At 42.0% G+C, this 17,604-nt stretch overlaps 1 protein-coding gene across 1 annotated transcript in view; it reads left to right on the plus strand.

Annotated features, from left to right (window-relative positions):
* Positions 1 to 17,604, plus strand: part of LOC5572224 (trehalase) — a 113,835-nt gene that overhangs the window by 58,596 nt on the left and 37,635 nt on the right. The window lies entirely within an intron of this gene.

Genomic DNA, 17,604 nt, shown 5'->3' on the forward strand with positions numbered 1-17,604 from the left:
CGTCTCCGAGAGCGTCTCGGATGCTGCCTGAAATCCCGTTCATCTGCCTGGAATTTTCGTAAAGCGGGCATACACAGACTATGTGTTCAACTGTGTTGTTTGTTTCGCAGACCTCGCAGATTCGGTGAAAACGTGTCCCTCCAAAATCGTGGGAGAACCTCGTATGGCCGGTTCTCAGCCGGGAGATGACTTTCTGGTCCTTCATTGACTTGGTATCTGTCCAAGCATCGACACTTCCTTTAATTTTCCGCAAGTAGGGCCCTCGCGCGTTAGTCCACTCAGCCTGCCATGGCAGGTGCATCGTTGATTTTACCCAACGTCGAATATCGGCCAGGGGCACTGTTGTTGTATACCGGCGGCCGGAAAAGCCGGAACCTGCTAGGTGATCGGCTCTACTATTACCGGGAATGCCACAGTGCCCTGGAACCCACATAATAGTAACCCCGGGCGGTGCGTGTCGGATTATCCCCTGAATCCACGGATGGCGGGGAGCTTCCGATTGGAGAGCGAAGAAGCAACTTGCTGAGTCGGTGATTATGACGATCGGGCGGGGAGTTGGCTTGGTAGCAGCGTAAAATATAGCCGCTGCTTCCGCGGAAAAAATTGAACACTGTTCGGGGAGACCTAAGCTTACTGCGAGCTCGTCATCCGCAATGCCTATTCCAACCCCTTGAGTTGAGAGGGAACCATCTGTATAACGCCGCTGATGTGTCGTATAATCGGACCGTAGGAGCTCGCCGACGGATTGTCGCAACCGTGTTGATGAGTCTCCTGCCCTGAAGTTGTCCTTTATTCTGCCGTCGAATTTTAAAGAAGAGTGGCGCCAGTCACGGTCACCATACCAGTGGATCTTGGCGACAGGAGGGAGCGTCACGCCAGCTATGCTGTCAAGCAGGATGTCGGCCTCTTCTAGGAGGCGGGTTCTGTCGTTTCCAGCGGTCCTCTCCGCAAAAGCGGCTGCTTTCGTACAAAGTGTAGCAGTGATCAAGTAGCGGAAGGGAAGTAGGCCAGCCTCGACGCAGGCTGCGTCGGCTGGAGTGGACGGTAGAAGACCCGAAACTATTCGTATGTAGCGGTTATAAATGGGAGACAGTGTTTCAATCAATCTGTTCACCGCAAGGAAAGTGGTTTCTAGACCATAAAACAGTCGACTGTCAATGAGAGCGGTGGCGACACGGAACCGGATACCTCGGTTGTTGCTGCGGTGCGGTCTCGAGAGAGATTTCAGTAGGTTCAGGCGGCTACGACAGTTGGCTCTGACTGCTTCACAGTGGGGCTTGAAGGTCAGGCCGCGATCGAAGATGACTCCAAGGACTTTTGCTGTCTTACGAACAGGTATAGCTTGGTTGTTGATGACGATCGGAGGCCCACTGATCCTATGCCCGGATGAGCATATGTGGCATCGAATGCTCTTTGGAGCCGACATGGAGAAACCAACGGAGGCAGCCCATTTGGCTACTCGAGAGACGGCTGCTTGGGCTTTTCTGCGTGTAGCTGCAATTGTCGGTCCAGACACTACTATTAGAATATCGTCCGCGTATACAAATATTTGGACTCCAGGAGGGAGATCCTCGAAAACGCCATCCATCATGATCAGGAACAGGGTTACCGATATGACGGATCCCTGCGGAACACCGGTTTCCTCCTTAAAGGATGCAGACTTTGTGTCTCCAATGGCTACCCTGAAGCAACGGTTAGTCAGAAAGTTTCGGATAAAATGCAGAATATGACCGGTAAGGCCCCAGCTGACCAGCTTTTCTAGTACGAAAGGCGTCCAAGTCCGGTTAAAGGCTTTCGAGATGTCCAACGAGATCATCTCGGTGTGATGGTTCTTATGCTTCGCTTCTTGCAAGACCTCGCCAAGGGCCGCAAAGTAGGTATTGGTTCCATACCCCGGCCTGAAGGCGTGTTGCCGATGGTCGAGTAGACCATGTTGCTGTAGGTGGTGCGTTAGTCGGCGGTTTACCATTCTCTCTACTACCTTCGAAAGGCAGCAAGTGAGGGAGATTGGCCGGTAGCTTGCTGTTTCCCGCATTTGATTTCCGGGTTTCGGGATAGGAACGACGAGACTTTCCCGCCACTCAAGTGGGTAAGTGTTACCGGTCCACAGGTTGTTAATCAGCTCTAGCAGTACTAGTTTACCTGATCCGTCGAGCCTCTTCAACATAGGGTAGCCAATGTCATCAGGACCGGCGGACTTTCCTTTACTTCGGCTTAGAGCGTGTTGCAGTTCGTCTACCGAGAATGGTTCGTTGATGGAAAGTTGGATGTTGCTCTCAGGTACGTTGAAGTTTACTATGTCATCGGTCGTAACACCAGATCGTCGGATAAACTCCGGATCGTAGCTGTCGAAGGCAGCAAGGTTAGCGAAATATTTGCCAAGGCCGTTCGCTATAGCCGTTGGTTCCGCAGTAAGGTTTCCATCAATAATGAGTGTGGGCGGAGCGGCGATTCGTTTGCCGCTAAGGGCATTAACTTTGGCCCAAAGATCGGCTGTTGTTTGAGTAGCGTTAATGCTGTCGAGGAAGTTTTCCCAACAAGCTCTTTTGGCGTCCCGTATAACTTGCCGGCATTCGTTGCGCTGAAACCGATATCTGACAATCGTCGCATCTCGATAAGGATGGTCAGGCTCCATTCTTTTGACAGCACGAAGGGCTTTTCTGCGCGCTTTGATAGCTTTTTTAACCTCTGGAGACCACCAACGGAGTGCCTTCCGGCCAGGCTTATTGCTTGTTTTCGGGATTGAAACAATTGCCGCTTGGGCGAGGACGGTGGAGAACTCGGATATGCTACTCGGCTGTTGGGTGCGGAAAGATGCATTTATGCTGTTATTGTATGCAGCCCAGTCTGCCTGGTCATACAACCAGCGGGATCGTCTAGTTGTGGTGGGAGCCTCAGCGGCTACAGAGATTTGTATAGGATGGTGATCGCTTCCGTAAGGGTCCGCATTAACATTCCAACGGAATCGCTGGACCTCTGACCGGGTAACGGCTGAAACGTCGATTGCCGTTGAATAAAACCCTTTGAAATACGTGGGAGAGCCGTTATTAAGGATAGCGATGTCATTGTTCTCCAGGAGGTCAAGCAAACTATTGCCTCTAGCGTCAGAGCGAGAGCAACCCCAGACAGGGTGGTGTGCGTTGAGGTCACCGACGATCATTCTTGGTTCCGGGAGTTGATGAATGCAATTTTCTACCTCCCTACGTAGGTCAGGGACATTACCACATGGTAGATAGACGCAAGCTACAGTTATTGGAAGACTTCCCTGGAGCTTAACTCCGACTACTGGTAGTTGAGAATCGATGTTGAGAATGGCGAACGGAATCGATTTTAGCACTCCGAGAGCGACGGAGCGGCGGATATTGCCCATTCGCTTCATAGTCCACATGTATTTGCCACCGAGGGAGCGGTTGAGCTGTTCGATTGTAACACGATTGATCTCCTGTAGAGCCAGGATCCAAGGTGGGTCGTTGCTTGTCAGGATCTCAAGGTCACCTAGGTTGTTGAAGAAGCCATTGATGTTCCACTGTAAGCAGAACTTTGCCGGCTTTGGTAATGCTGGAATGGAGTAGCTTCTATCGGCGTATGGAGTTTGGTAACGGATGTTGTCGTTGCTCGAACAAGACAGAGCCCCACATAAGGCAGGTCCAGGAGTTGAACCCACCAGATGCAGGGGTGTCCCGACGGCGGGAAAAAAAGGGTTGGCAGGAGGTGATAGTCGACTTGTTCTGTCATCCGGATAGGACTGGTTGTTGGGGCTGAGTGATTGGACGATTCCTTGCGTTAATATAGCTTCACTTCCCACGTCGTCCATAGGGGTAGCGGGTAGAGCCCGGCGCGTCCCTAGAGCTTGCAAGTCTTGACTTCCCACGTCGTCCAGGGTTGCAGGCGTAGGTGCCAGACTTCCCTCTTCCAGGTCTCCTCCTAGCGCCGAGGGTTGTCCGTCAGTTCCGGTGTGGGAGACGTCCGCACTAACGGGGCCACGGCCACCAGGGGATATAGCTGGGCAGCGGTGATAGTTTTGCAGGAGCTCTTCATCTGAATCACTTCCAAGACGCCGAGGTCGGCCCAGCGATTCCGGTTGGGGTAAAACTTCCGGTAGGCTGGCGCCCCGACTGTCAGGGAAAATGAACAGACTATTGCGGTCGGCCAGATGCCGGGGTCGACCCGGCGATTCCGATTGGGGCAAGGCTTCCGGTTCGCCGGCGCCCCGACGACCTGAAACCATTTGTTCTGCGCTGCGCTGTTGATTGGAGGACTCGTGACGGGACGGCGAGGTATGGATGGTTATCTTGTTTAGTTGGGGTGGCGGTGTGAAAAGGAAGTAGGATTGATGGTCTTACCGTGACTTGGGAATGGTCCCTAAGCTATCCGAGGGGCTTTTGAATTTGGATTTTTTCTGCTGTTGTGAGAGAGATTCTTTGCGAGATAGCGTGCTAATAGTTCGCTTATTCCGCGTCTTCATCGAATTGGAGTTTATCTTAGCAGCTTCAGCGGCCGAAGTCCTAGAAAGGGTAGTTTTAGGAGTATGTGGCGAAAGCACGGATTTCTCCGGTCGGGGGGAGAAGAACTCATCGTTTAGACTGAGTTCCGCAGGGGTATTGTCGGAATCAGTAAAAACGGTTTCCAGTAGCGGATCGTTTTGTTGATTTGTTAGTTCTAATTTAGTCACTACCGCGGATACGTCAGTGGTAGCGGCTTTAGGAGAATTGGAGGCATTGGAAGGTGGCACTGGAGTTGCTGTTACGGGGGCAGTGGTTGATGGCACAGAGGTTGCTAATACAGAATGGATAGTTGGTGTCACAGAGGTTGTTGTTGATGAGGCGGTCGAAACAGATATGTTGGCAGCTGGCATTACAGCCTTCAGGAAGACAGAGATTTGATCCGTTAATAGTTGAATTTGCTTCGCTTGACTGGCGACGACTGCTTTCAGGGATTCGATCTCGTGAGTGATGGACGCCGGAGGAGTTGGCCGGGTTGCTAGAACTGCGCGGAGATCGGCAATTTCCGCGTCTTTCGAAGCAAGAACAGCGGTTAGCTGGTCGATTCTTTCGTTTGTCTGTTGGAGTGCATCATTGGAAGGAGGCCCTACAACTTTGACGAAAGATTTCCCACTACGGTTCTGTTCAACTATTCTACGGGCTGCTGGGTATGAGATGCCTTGGTCAACTTTCACTCGTTGAATGGAATTCTCAAATTGCCAGAGGGGGCAGGAACGGCTAGATATCCGGTGCTCATTACTGTTGCACGTCTTACAAAACTGGTCAAGACTGCATTCCTTGTTCTCAGTCATCGGGTGATCTTTGGAACAAGTCCCACAAATTGCCGACTTGGCCTGACAGCGCAACTTAGTGTGCCCGAATAACCAGCAGTTGAAGCACTGCATGGGGCTCGGGTAATACGGTCGCGTCCGGCAACGAACATAGCCAAATTCGATTACTTCCGGTCGATTTGTACCGCGACACGTAAGCACAATCGCCGGTGTGTTTTCACGAGTCTGTCCGTTCTTTCTTGTAATTCTTCTAACTTCCTTTATTCCCTGCTCTTTGAGTTCTTCAAGAAGCTCATCATCGGGCATATCGATGACATCTCGACAGCTGACGACGCACCTAACTGAATTCAGGGTCGGGTGTTCAGTAACCGTGACCGCTGTTCCATCGTTGAGACTCTTCATGGTCAGCAACTGGTTGAACTGCCGTAGGTTCCTCACCTTTAGTGCATATGTTGCCTTGTTAGCCTCGGAAAAGGCACCTTCTATTTTTCCACCGACGTACTTCTCCACGGATCGCCTAATATGGAATGGCCTGTTAGGTAAAGGGCCATTGACTCCTGAAATCCTCAGCAGATGTAGTTCTCCATACATTCCTTCCGGGTCCATGAATGTCGGCAGAGTCGCGCCAACAAACGTGCCATCAACCCTACCTAAATTGGAAATACTCGTGGAATCATCCCCCCAAGGTGTGGGGGGTGGTCCAGAAGAACTCGCCGCCATGGCGGCTCAAAAAATACCGCCACCACCAACTAACCTGCGCTTTTTGATGCTCCTCGTTGAAAAAATAGACAGCGGCTTACACACGAACAATCACTCGAAAAGTCACTTGCCGGTTGTATTTACGGCTCACTCGCGCACGACTCAAGTGTCTCTAGCCTCGAAACCCCTTTGCGTGGGGGAGGAAATAACTTTCCGTACTTTTTGTTCGAAAACACTTATTTTCCAAAATTTGGAGTGGTATAACTTTGTCCACGTGCTTCACTGAAGGGCGAGGTTAGTGCCAATGGGATGGTGAAGGGGAGAGGAAAACAAATTAGGGGGAGGGGAAATTTTTCAAAGGGGGAGGGGTGGTGAGGGGGGGGGGGTGGGTGAAAGTTTTGAGTTCGATGGCGAGGGGTGTGAGGAAGGGGGGTGGGGTTCCGCGGGGGGGATGAGCTACCCGGAGGAAGCTATATCACCAGGGTAACGGAATGGTCACTTCACAGTAAATTCAATCTTCCGCTATCTCCCGACCCGGGGAGCGGTATAACTTATCACGGTCGTCACCAGAGGAGTGGTGGTATGAAGCACTACCACTAGATATAGATGCCGGCTTTGCCCCAGCTACGTACTTCTGGCTTGCAGAAAATAAAATCTTTCTTTGCCAGAAACGGCAACGGTTGGCACACACACTTTTTGGGGTTAAACTCGGTCAAAAAGGTAACTTTTTGCTCAGTTTGCACCGATTTAGGCCACTAGATGAGTGTCATCAATTTTTATTTGATGCACAACACAGGCCCCCTTGCCGTTTAGCCGGCTCAAGGGGGCTTTTTTTTCGCTTATCGGAACGCGTACAACTTTCGTTTTGCGTGGTTTATGCGATATCCCGTGGACACGAAAACAATCAGTGGTATCTTTTCTAAATACCCCGTAAGAAACACTCACTAAGTACGCTTACAAACAAGCTAAAACAATAAAAATCACTTGCAAAAAACTAAAGCGACACGCCCGCACGTCTACTTTAGTTGAAGATACAAGCCAAACTCAGTAAAAATTTGTATAAAAGTATTTTAAACTATGAATAGTTTTGATTTTAGACAAATTTGATGTTCTACAAAGTTTTCATAAATTTTAAAATAAAAATAAAAAAATTTTAAAGATAATGATGCTAAAAGATTTGAAATTGGTTGGAAAATAACAAAGTTATGTTTACTTCACTGAAGGTAATTTTTTATAACTTTAAAATTCACCTTCAAGACGCTTGCGCCACCTCTAAATGTAAATATTTTTGGCTCAGATTTTGAGGATTCTCTTTTAAAGTGATTTAAATTCAGTAGAGCACACGAATTTTTGGTTTTGAGAACTTTTGAAAAATAAGCCGCACCCTAATATGCAGTTATGAGCAGTTCACTTTCAGACATTGATTTTTTCGCTTTGGAAGCATAATGATGATTGTTGTTCGACCCGATGTCTGAACGCAATTTAGTTCACTATGGGTTGATCATAAGCAATCTAGAAATTTTGAACATGACAGCAAAGTTCATCGATTTTATCATAACACACTGATTGCGCAAATCAATGAATCGACCAACTTGAACATGATGATCATAACTCAAGATAACCATAAGTAAAACACGCTGAAACCCACGCAACCTAAAGTTTGGTTTTCGCTTTATTAGTGAACCCAGAAGTTCACATTGCTAAATAATAATGTACACTCCCGTGCAAAAGTTTGGGTTCACCCCCTCAAAAACATACTAAAGTGTTCTGTCCATATCTCTGTGATTACACGTCCAATTGAAACTTTTTAAGCCGCATTCGAAAGGCAAAGAGTTATTCTTACTTCGTATGTATTTTTCCAAGAACATTTTTTGAATTTAGTTTACTAAATTTTAACTTAAAAGAGTTACTTTTTTTCAAAAAACAGACTGAGAAATCATATCTAATTTCCTCAGCATTGGGTCGACCAAAATTTTAAATCAATGTGTCATTAGAATCGTAATCTTATATTCTTTGAAGAGACCCCACGAAATTTTGGCGGAAATATCTGGAAAGTATTCAAAATCAATGAAACAGTCAGTCAAGTCACCTCTCGACGTTTAGATCTATTCACAGAGACGCTGGCTATTTGGCTATATCTCACTGAAGTATGGAGGAAATGAAAGTATCATGTTCTTCGCTATCTGAGACTACTTGTTACTCTTAGATGTTGCCCCGACGTTGTTTTATGTCAAAGGACTAATTTTGATCTTATGACCATATTATCAGACGTCGAGCTACCGCATTGAGTTCTACTAAATTTTCGAACATCTTTTCAATATCACATTGCGATATGAGATCAAAATTTGTACGTTTCGAGATTCGATTTTGAAATCCCCGTCTATCCGGGTTATTTTGAAAAAAAAATTTAAAATCCTTGTTGTCAGTTGAAGAACCACTCTATAAAGCAAAATAAACGAATTTAATGTGTAATTCACACGAAGTTTGTAAGAAAACCACTACGATTCGATATTAACGTTCATGAATCGATCCATAAATTTAATCACATGGATCAAACGTGTGGATTTTTATCAGTGTACGCTTATACTTTTATGCTTATGGATATCTCGGATCGTGTCACGAGGTTTAGGGACAGAAGATTGAAAAACAGAACGTCGAAAAAAATAAAACGTTGGAAGACAAAAAATTGAAAGGCCATAAAGTTGAAAAGGTTTTGCTTGATGACAAATTTCCCTTATTTGGAAAAAAAATTGGATCTTTTGCCCCTTCTGTTGTGCTCTTCGACCTTTTTGTCCTTTCGTCCTTTTGTCGTTCAACCTCCTGTCATAGATTCGTGTCACGAAGCGTGTAAATGATAATTTGTGCTTAACATGCCATTACCTGCAAAATGCTTTTCTCTCGGAAGAGTAAGGTTTGTTGATTTCCTAATCTTCAATATCGTTCAGTATTCTGTTGCGACGAAGCAGCTACGGATTGAAAGTCTATAATAATAACGTTCTGTCAAGTTTCTTGCTGCATATGGAGTCTTCCATTTTACGTGTATTCGGTTGCTTAGGTGCTCCAAGAGTTGCTGCACATAGCAGGCGTCGGTATCGTATGTTGTTGAAACTGGCAAGTTTCGGGAGTAATAGACGTGATGGATAACCACTGGGCATAGATATGACCATCTTTCAGATGAAATTTCACAACTGTGAAGACAGGCCAAGACGAACATATGACTAAAACATACATAATACGCCGGAGTGCATGTTCTTGGACCAGACCATCATTCAAAAAAACTCCATCAGTAACGTGGTTGAAATCACGAACCTTCTCTGGCAAACGTCGTAAAGACTTCAACTTTTGGCCTTGCCTGATTCGCCAAATCCAGCACGCGATCTTCGCTGTATTGCAGAATCATCATCGATCCGTGATGGTTGACAGTGCACTCTCTTAACGACACTTTGATGCAGGGCCCCACATACACCTTAGATATTCGCAATGCTCCTTAGGTGATTAACCTTACACGAAAATTATAGGGGTGTGGTGTATTGACTGTAATAAAATATTTCATCCCACGAACTCCATTATCTGTCCTCCACATCCGATTGAGGGAACGACACAGAAAGAGAGACACACAGAGGGCGCTATTCAAACAGTGTTATCATTCAAACGCGCGATGCGCTATCTGGCAAGTACCGAGCTCCAATACCTATATTTGTGGATGGAGGCCCCTGTGGAGGCACCCATTCACGATAGGGGGCGGTGGCTGCTGTGGGGCACTCAGTCAATCAGTCAGTAGCTCTTTATAAAAGATGATTGTAGAATTTTTACCCAAATCATTCACCTGCCAAACGTAAGGCAGGAAGGATCGCGTCGTCGTGCGTCGTGCGCGTCGTTCTATAAGGTTTCGCCGCGAGAGTTTCCCCGAATTGTTATAAAGGTTCTGCCGCGCGACGTCACGCTTCGTTCTCCAGAGAAATCCGCAATTATTTCAACAGTTGTTGGTGTGTTTACGCAACTCTGCTCGATGTTCGTTTTTTTTTGCGTAGTTATCCAGACCAGTGAGGATACAATCCACTGTATGATGGTTGGGGACTTTTTTTTTCTGTGACGGAGCGAAATACAAGAGTGTTACGACTGCAGAATTGAATTGCTTGTACTGGAACAGGGACTCTGGGTGTCATTACGTGACTGGGCGAATTGCCGGGGACTATTGTGAACTAATTGGAAGCAATAAGTGCTAGTTATTGGAAGACAGTGTTTTGTGTTATGGCGCGATGAAATTGATACCAGTTCAGTTGTGGATTTCAGAACTATTTTTAGGCATTTGATTGGGAGACTTTTTCGAAGTTATTTGAAACAATAGAGCAGATGCAGTCAGTCATGAAATTCGTTTGATTTTAGAAGTTAACCAAGTTAACTAGCATTTATATGGAGTCATCATGATAAAAAAAATTCTGATGAAAAATATTATTAAAACACAATGGGTTTTATTGTTTCAATAAAAGTATCGTTCTCTGTCTTAAGTATATAGCTTGATCACATTCATTGTATTGGAAATACTACGCTGATGTGACATCATCGTGAATTTCTAGTTATCCTTGTGAGCAAGTATACGTGTATTTGCCAGTCAGCTGGTTTATTACCGGGCGAAGAAACATTCACCGCAACTAGGGCATTAAATGTATCTTTAGCAGGGTTTCGATTAATTTGATTTTGCTGTAAATTTTCAGTTTCGCCTGAATACATTAACGATTAAAAGATTGGAAAAGCCACGAATACTTTTTATACTCATATCTCTACTAATTGGGTCCATACATTTTAGATAAAACCTTGTTTTAACCCGTATCCGCCCAGCAAATGGAGACAATTTCAATATGTTGTTATTGAAGTCATTTTTAACAGTTTTCCTTTAGCTCTAATGGAATATAGAGTAAGGTGGGTAAAAAGTCGACCTTAGTGGAACAATCAATATTTTCAGAAATTAAATAAATAACAATTTTGCTGAACGAATCTATGTCAAAATATTTACCCATTAATAGTCATAACAGTTTTTGAATTGATTGTCTTACCAGACAAACTTTTGCCCAAAGAATTTGAACCTACAGTGGGGAAAAAGTTCACTGACTGAAATACAAAATATCGATACTTTTATTTTGGTAACTTTTTTCGCACTGTCAGGTAACCGAAAATTACATTTTTCACGTCTTAAATCATCAAATAGCCATAACTTTTCCAAATCTCAATCAATTTCCATAATATTTGGAGCGAAAGCCTTTCACTTAAACAGCTCTCATACTACCATGATATTTAAAACATTTGTTTTGAGTTAAGCTAGACATTTTAGAAACCCCACTCGAACTTTTGTTGAGTTGGAGTCAGATGAATACCTATTATCTGGGTAAATGTTGACGAAAAAGTAAGTTGCGGTTATTTTTACCCAAACTAATCCAGTTCACCGAAATAAATAGTTTTTGACACGAAGATGCAAAACATGGAATAAGGTTTTAGGACCGAACTTGCAATCAATTTTCAAAATCTAGGCGCACTCAACAACTAGTTTCACAGACAAGGTTTTATCTAAATATTATTGAAATATTGTTCATAAAGTTTGTTCACATTTATCACAATGTTAAGTCCACATTTTGAAAAGTTTGATATACAATTTGAGGGCAAGACTATCGATGTAGGTAAAACTGTCATGTTTTCTCTAAAATTTAGAATTTAGAAACTGTGAAAATACTTGAATTTGATCATGTTTTTTTTTTAAAGACACCGACACGTTAATGCTTCCAGTGGACGGATTTTCCCTTTGAAGGAAGCATCACACTAGACAACGGACTAGGATGCAATGCCCAGTGGAACAGTCCAAATACATTTCTGACGAAAAATTTTTCGGACTGAAGTGGGAATCGAACCCACACCCCTTGACTCGATACGGCAAAATGCTTAGTAATACTAACCGCACGGCCACGAAGCCCATAATTCATTTTTCTCCCGAGCAGCGTGCTGCTTTTGCCTCTTGGCGAGGGAGCGAAAAAATGCATGCAGCACAAAGCAGAACAGAGTAAAATTCCGCATAAAAAAACTGCCCTTGGCCTGTCTTGGTAGGGCGGGACACTCAAGAATTCTTTTGAAGCGTGGTTAAAGGTGAACAAGGCAACAAAAGACAGAGAGTACCCAAAATATCGCATTTTTTTGCCCTCTCATTCGAATTGCTTGAGGATCTGTGTTTAAAATTTTGAGTTAATTTTTTACTCCTCGGAAAAACGTCAAAATTGCCTAATTTTTGCATCGCAGAGTAGTTTCTATCAAGACCGGCTATCGTCATATTAGTAAAATAAATTGTTGCTTTTAAAAAAACGAATAAATTTTTGTGTAAACTTCCCTTTATTTCATGCAATCTATCATTAAGCCATTAGATTTTTACGCAACCGTTAAAGATTTAAAGCTTGTGATTCTTGTACCGTCGATGGGGGTGACAATGGGTCTAGGGGGTGAGATTGGGTCAAGCAAGAACGATAGAAAATGAAATTCCAAGTCCACTTTTTTGACATTTTACGGTGCTGGGTGTTCATTTTTTTTATTAAGATGTGTTTATTCTTTCTATATACAACATCTCTGAAACATCAAACAAGTCAACTTGAGTATTCCGTGCATTGAATATCAATATAATGCATTTTGACAACTTCTCAAACCAGCAACTGTGTTTCGTGCGCAGCAACATCGTAAATTTTTATCAAAAGGGTGTTTTCTCTAAATTTGATTATTTATCAGTGTTTTCATATAATAGAAACACCTCAAGGAAGTACAAATGAGTTGGATCGCTGAAATACTGAGATTATGACGTCAACTTCTGCCTGAAATTTATTGATCGTGGAATGTCGCACCGAAATTTAACTATTTGCGAAGGTTTAAAATAATCACTGTTTCAGTACGCCTTTGGGGAAACTGAATGGGCTTTATAGCAATGGGGATGAGACTTTGAAGACAATTTGAGGGAAAAACCAAGAAAATTTATGTGAACTTGACGATAAATGTTGGGTTTACATATTTTTTCTCATAGCTCTACAATTTTCTGTATAATCTTTCTTTTAAGTGGGTTTATCCTACTTGTGAAACATCTTAAATTTTTTTTTTGTCTTGTTTGCATCGTTTTTTATCAATATTTTTCAGTTGTGAATGGTTTTGAAATCATATTCTCAAAAACAAGTTATTTTAATTACAGTGACCCAATGTCACTCCCTCTATGGGGTGAGATTGGGTCATTTTTCATTCACTTGTGGTGCCGCTGTGAATAAATATTTGTCTTTAATTTTTTGAGCAGTTGTTAATGTACCATCAAAGTACATACACACCAAATTTGAAGTTTATTGGAGTTAAATTGCGATAGTTATTCAAAAAATAAATCGCATATATCCCTTTTTGACCCATTGTCACCCCCAACGACAGTACTTATTATAACTACCGTGTACACTCCCCCTAGTTTGAACGATGTAAGCCATTGGGGTCTATTTTTAATTTGAACTTCTGGTCACCCAACAACTGTGTTTCAATTATCTCTTCAGGTTATTTTTTTTTATTTCTATTTTTTTTTCACGATATTCCATTTCGCTTCACACCATTCCACTAGCTGAATGACGTTTGAACCATTTTTAATTTAAACGATGTACAGATTAGCGGGGTACAAATTCAAAAGTGGTTAAACCAACGGAGGTACGCCATACTCTATGTATAATCACAGATATTCATCCAACGTCAATTATATCAATTGGAACAGCATGATCATGTTTGTAAGATGATCACAGATGATTGTGATAAAATTACAATTCTATCGCAATTTTTATAAGTGGAAGTATTGAAAACTTGCTAAAGATCACCCAGTGAACCACGTATCGTATAAGAATGTGCATCCAAAATCACATATTCGTACATCAAAAATCAGAATCGCACAAGATGCCTGATTAAGCGTTATCAATGTCAACACAAGTTGTAAATAAATCCCCAATACGATCCATAAACGACAATCTGTGTTGGCAGCAAAACATGTCGTAAACAGTGCATCACAAAATCGCGTTAAGTTATATAAATTGACAGATCATATATCAATCCAGAAAGCATCATATGAAATCGCAATAACTTAGCAAAAATTGCCACCCAAATTTGGTATCAGCTGACGATGGGCCTCAAAGAACAACAAAGCAAGTGTCTATGTACATGAAACATGCATTAATATTGACAAATAATCGGCTATCTGTTATGTGACCATTGGTGGTATAGTGGTAAGGTGTTCGATTTCTGATCCAGAAGTCACGTGTTCGAGACTTGGTGGAAACTTTTTTTTATTTTCATTCAAATTTTGTGGCATCGTATTTCTGGTCACAGAAACTCTGAAAAAGTTGTGCCAAGTACGCATATAGCCTCCACTTTGGTAGGTATAGAGCCTTTTCATACATTCTAATCGATTGAATTGATTCATATAGAATGATGTATAACAAAAGTTATACCAACCAAAATATTGACTGGGCATGCATTTTTCGTATAAATTCTACACCTTCTCAACAGAAATTATCGAATGTTATGCAAATAAAGTTTTTTACACATGAAATATGATGATTTTAAACCAAACAATTTGGAAAAAGGAAGATATTATAGATCAGCTTTAACAAGAAACTGTCGAGATTTCTTTTGGCTTTTATTGTGAAGCTAGAAGAAACCTCGACAGTTGAAAGTTATGGTAAAATAACAGATGTTTTATATAACTTGCAATTTTGTGTTAGTTGTCATATCATTTCGAAAAGTCCAATTTGTCACTTATGTATGACCATGAGCAATTCTCGCTGAAACCGCTGAAACTCGATACTACTTAAATCAAGATGGCATCAAAATCCAAGACAGCCTAAATTAATACTCGTATTGTTCACTCGACTCGAAGAAAACACCAACGATTGAAAACTCGTTTCTTTGTTGTACAAAAAAATAATGTTGATTGCAATCGCCATATACGTAAAAATCGTAGAATTTGATTTAGAAAATTGTTTATTTCATGGTATATGGTAAATACCATTGCTCATCTAGTTTTAGCAGCCTATCTTACTCAGTTTTTTCTCAGCTGTCTGATGGTGCGGTGCGCTAATGGTGAAAAAAACGGCTTTTCTAACAAAATTCCAAATTCCAATGGCCGCCAATTTTTATGAAAGCTATAACCCTCCTCTATACGATGCCACTATGTCTGTAGATGTTCCAAGGGAAATATCAGACATATCACGTGCAGAAAACCTAAGATATATACAAAAAATGGGCTTTTTTGCAAACTGTTTAGCTAACTGGCATACGAGGAGTCCACTAATTTGAGAAAACCGAAGAGGCCACCTTTTAGTTTTAGCATATACTACACAAATTTATCTATTTTTACGACATTTCGTTTAGTTCGCAACCAAAGATGCTTGAATATTGCATGATCGTGTAAATTTGAAGTACATTTGATGGGAAAATAAGCGATTTATCGTTGAAATTTCAGTTTATTTTGATGCTCCAAATATGTGCATGGAAAAAAAATATAACATACTTTTAGCTCTGTATCGATCAGTGACATAAAATTGGAATTCTAATGATGAGTGTCGATGGCGGCCTGATTTCAGCGAGAATTGCTCACAACAGATATTGTGGGCCTTCGACTCAATGGGATAGAATCATATGACATGCAGCTTCTAATATGGCGGCTAAAGATGTTTTATCGAAAACCCCTTCAATATCCAAATAAAACAAGCAGTGCCTTTGAGGCATTTACTCGAGGCATAATGCTCTTTTATTTTGCATACAACTCTATGTGAAGAGTCACAATAAATTTCCCAAATTGGAACGCATATGTATGCACTCATGTGGAGACATGTCTGCCACATGCACATCACGGATTCTTCGGTGCATCATAGATATTGCTTAAATAATTTCGAGAATTAATGTTAAGGAAGTAAATCAGATCACAACAATCCTTCCAATTAAAATGCCACCTTAAATATGAAAATCGCTCTTATATTGAAAAAACGCAAAACTTTTGACCAATAGTTCACGTAATATTTAGCCCAACATATTTTAATCATCATTGAGAATACTACATAATACATTATGTCTACGGTGACGTGCATAGGCTATGGGAAAGAAGTACACGCTCAAAATAGAGTTCTGGAAAACATGAACTGTCAAAAATACACCATGAACCACGACATAAAAATTAACAAGGCAGGCTCTTTACTGATGTAAATATCAAGTTTGAATGAAAACATGTGACGTCACTCCTATCGTACCATATACCTTCCGGACCACTAGATCATTTTTTTCGCAAATTTGTTCGAGGTGGATAGAAATGACGTCGTCAAGTAACTGTCAGTTTTCGGAATATATCACCTTCTTAATATAGTACACCGTGCCATGAACTACCACCTACGGTCACTTAAACATTATCTAGTTCACGGCGTATTTTTGCTTGTTGACGAGTTCACGTCTGCTGTTCACGGATACAAGAACGGATTTTTTTTTTCTGTGTATCATTATCATCTTTGCTGCAGGCCATGTGAACCAATAAATCTAATCTGAATACTCTGACGTTTTACTTTTGACACTATCTTATTGATGGCTATCAAATGATCTCTTATGGAAATCCATTGGCTATTGTTTTCGGTCGTCGGCACCAAAGTACACCATAGTAGTCTGAAATGAAAATTGATTACTTTAGTCTAAGTCACTATCTCATTGACAACTCATTGCATGTGAAACGATTTTACATCTCTTGGTCATTTTTGCTTTGATAGCGTGGCAGTTATCCTAACTCGCTTGTAGGTACTAACCCAAATAATAACATCGAACTGATTAGAAATTTCTTGTTTTTTTTTCTTTTATTAATAAAATCTTCCAGCGCACCCTGCGATGCTCCGAAAACTGTCACCAATCGGTAAGATCATTCGCCAAAGGTACTCATAGGTGATTCCACAATTATTGCATTGCAGTTGGAAAAACTTCTACATATGATGTATGCAAAATAAGTTTGGCTGCAAGCCGCATGAGCGATGAGACTTTAAAATTTTACGACCAATTTGGTAACACCAATATCATTGAGTTGGCGAGCGTCCCACAACTTAATTCGAAATGTACCACGTTCGCTATTGCGAGGGGGATCCCAACAGGTTCGGCAAAACCGATAAATGGGCGATACTTCTTTTGTGATTTTTATGCGAATATAGTTAGGGGTCGTCCGTAAATTACGTCATGCTCTAAGGGGGAAGGTTAAGAATTACTTGACGATCCACAAGAAATGTTTGAAATCACATATTAAAAGTATGCCATAAGGGGAGGAAAGTAGAAAATGGCCAAATACAACATGACGTAATTTATAAACATTCTTATATCAGTTTTTCGATACTTTTTTTTCTCCAAAAAAGAAGTCAAGGTAGACGGATGACTCAGTCAAACTGACGTAACAGAAAGGAAAGGCGCTCCTGACTGGGTTTTGATTTCGAGTTATAATAGCTTGCGTGAAAATTGACAGAGTATCTAGTAATAAACAGCTTTCTGTAAAGGTTTGAAGTTTCTTTTATTGTTTTGACTATTTTAAATGGAAATCTTGGAAAATCTGCGAACTCTGAATAATAGTGAGA

Source organism: Aedes aegypti, chromosome 3 (genome assembly GCF_002204515.2).
Source record: "Aedes aegypti strain LVP_AGWG chromosome 3, AaegL5.0 Primary Assembly, whole genome shotgun sequence".
In the NCBI taxonomy this organism is placed as follows: Eukaryota; Metazoa; Arthropoda; class Insecta; order Diptera; family Culicidae; genus Aedes; species Aedes aegypti.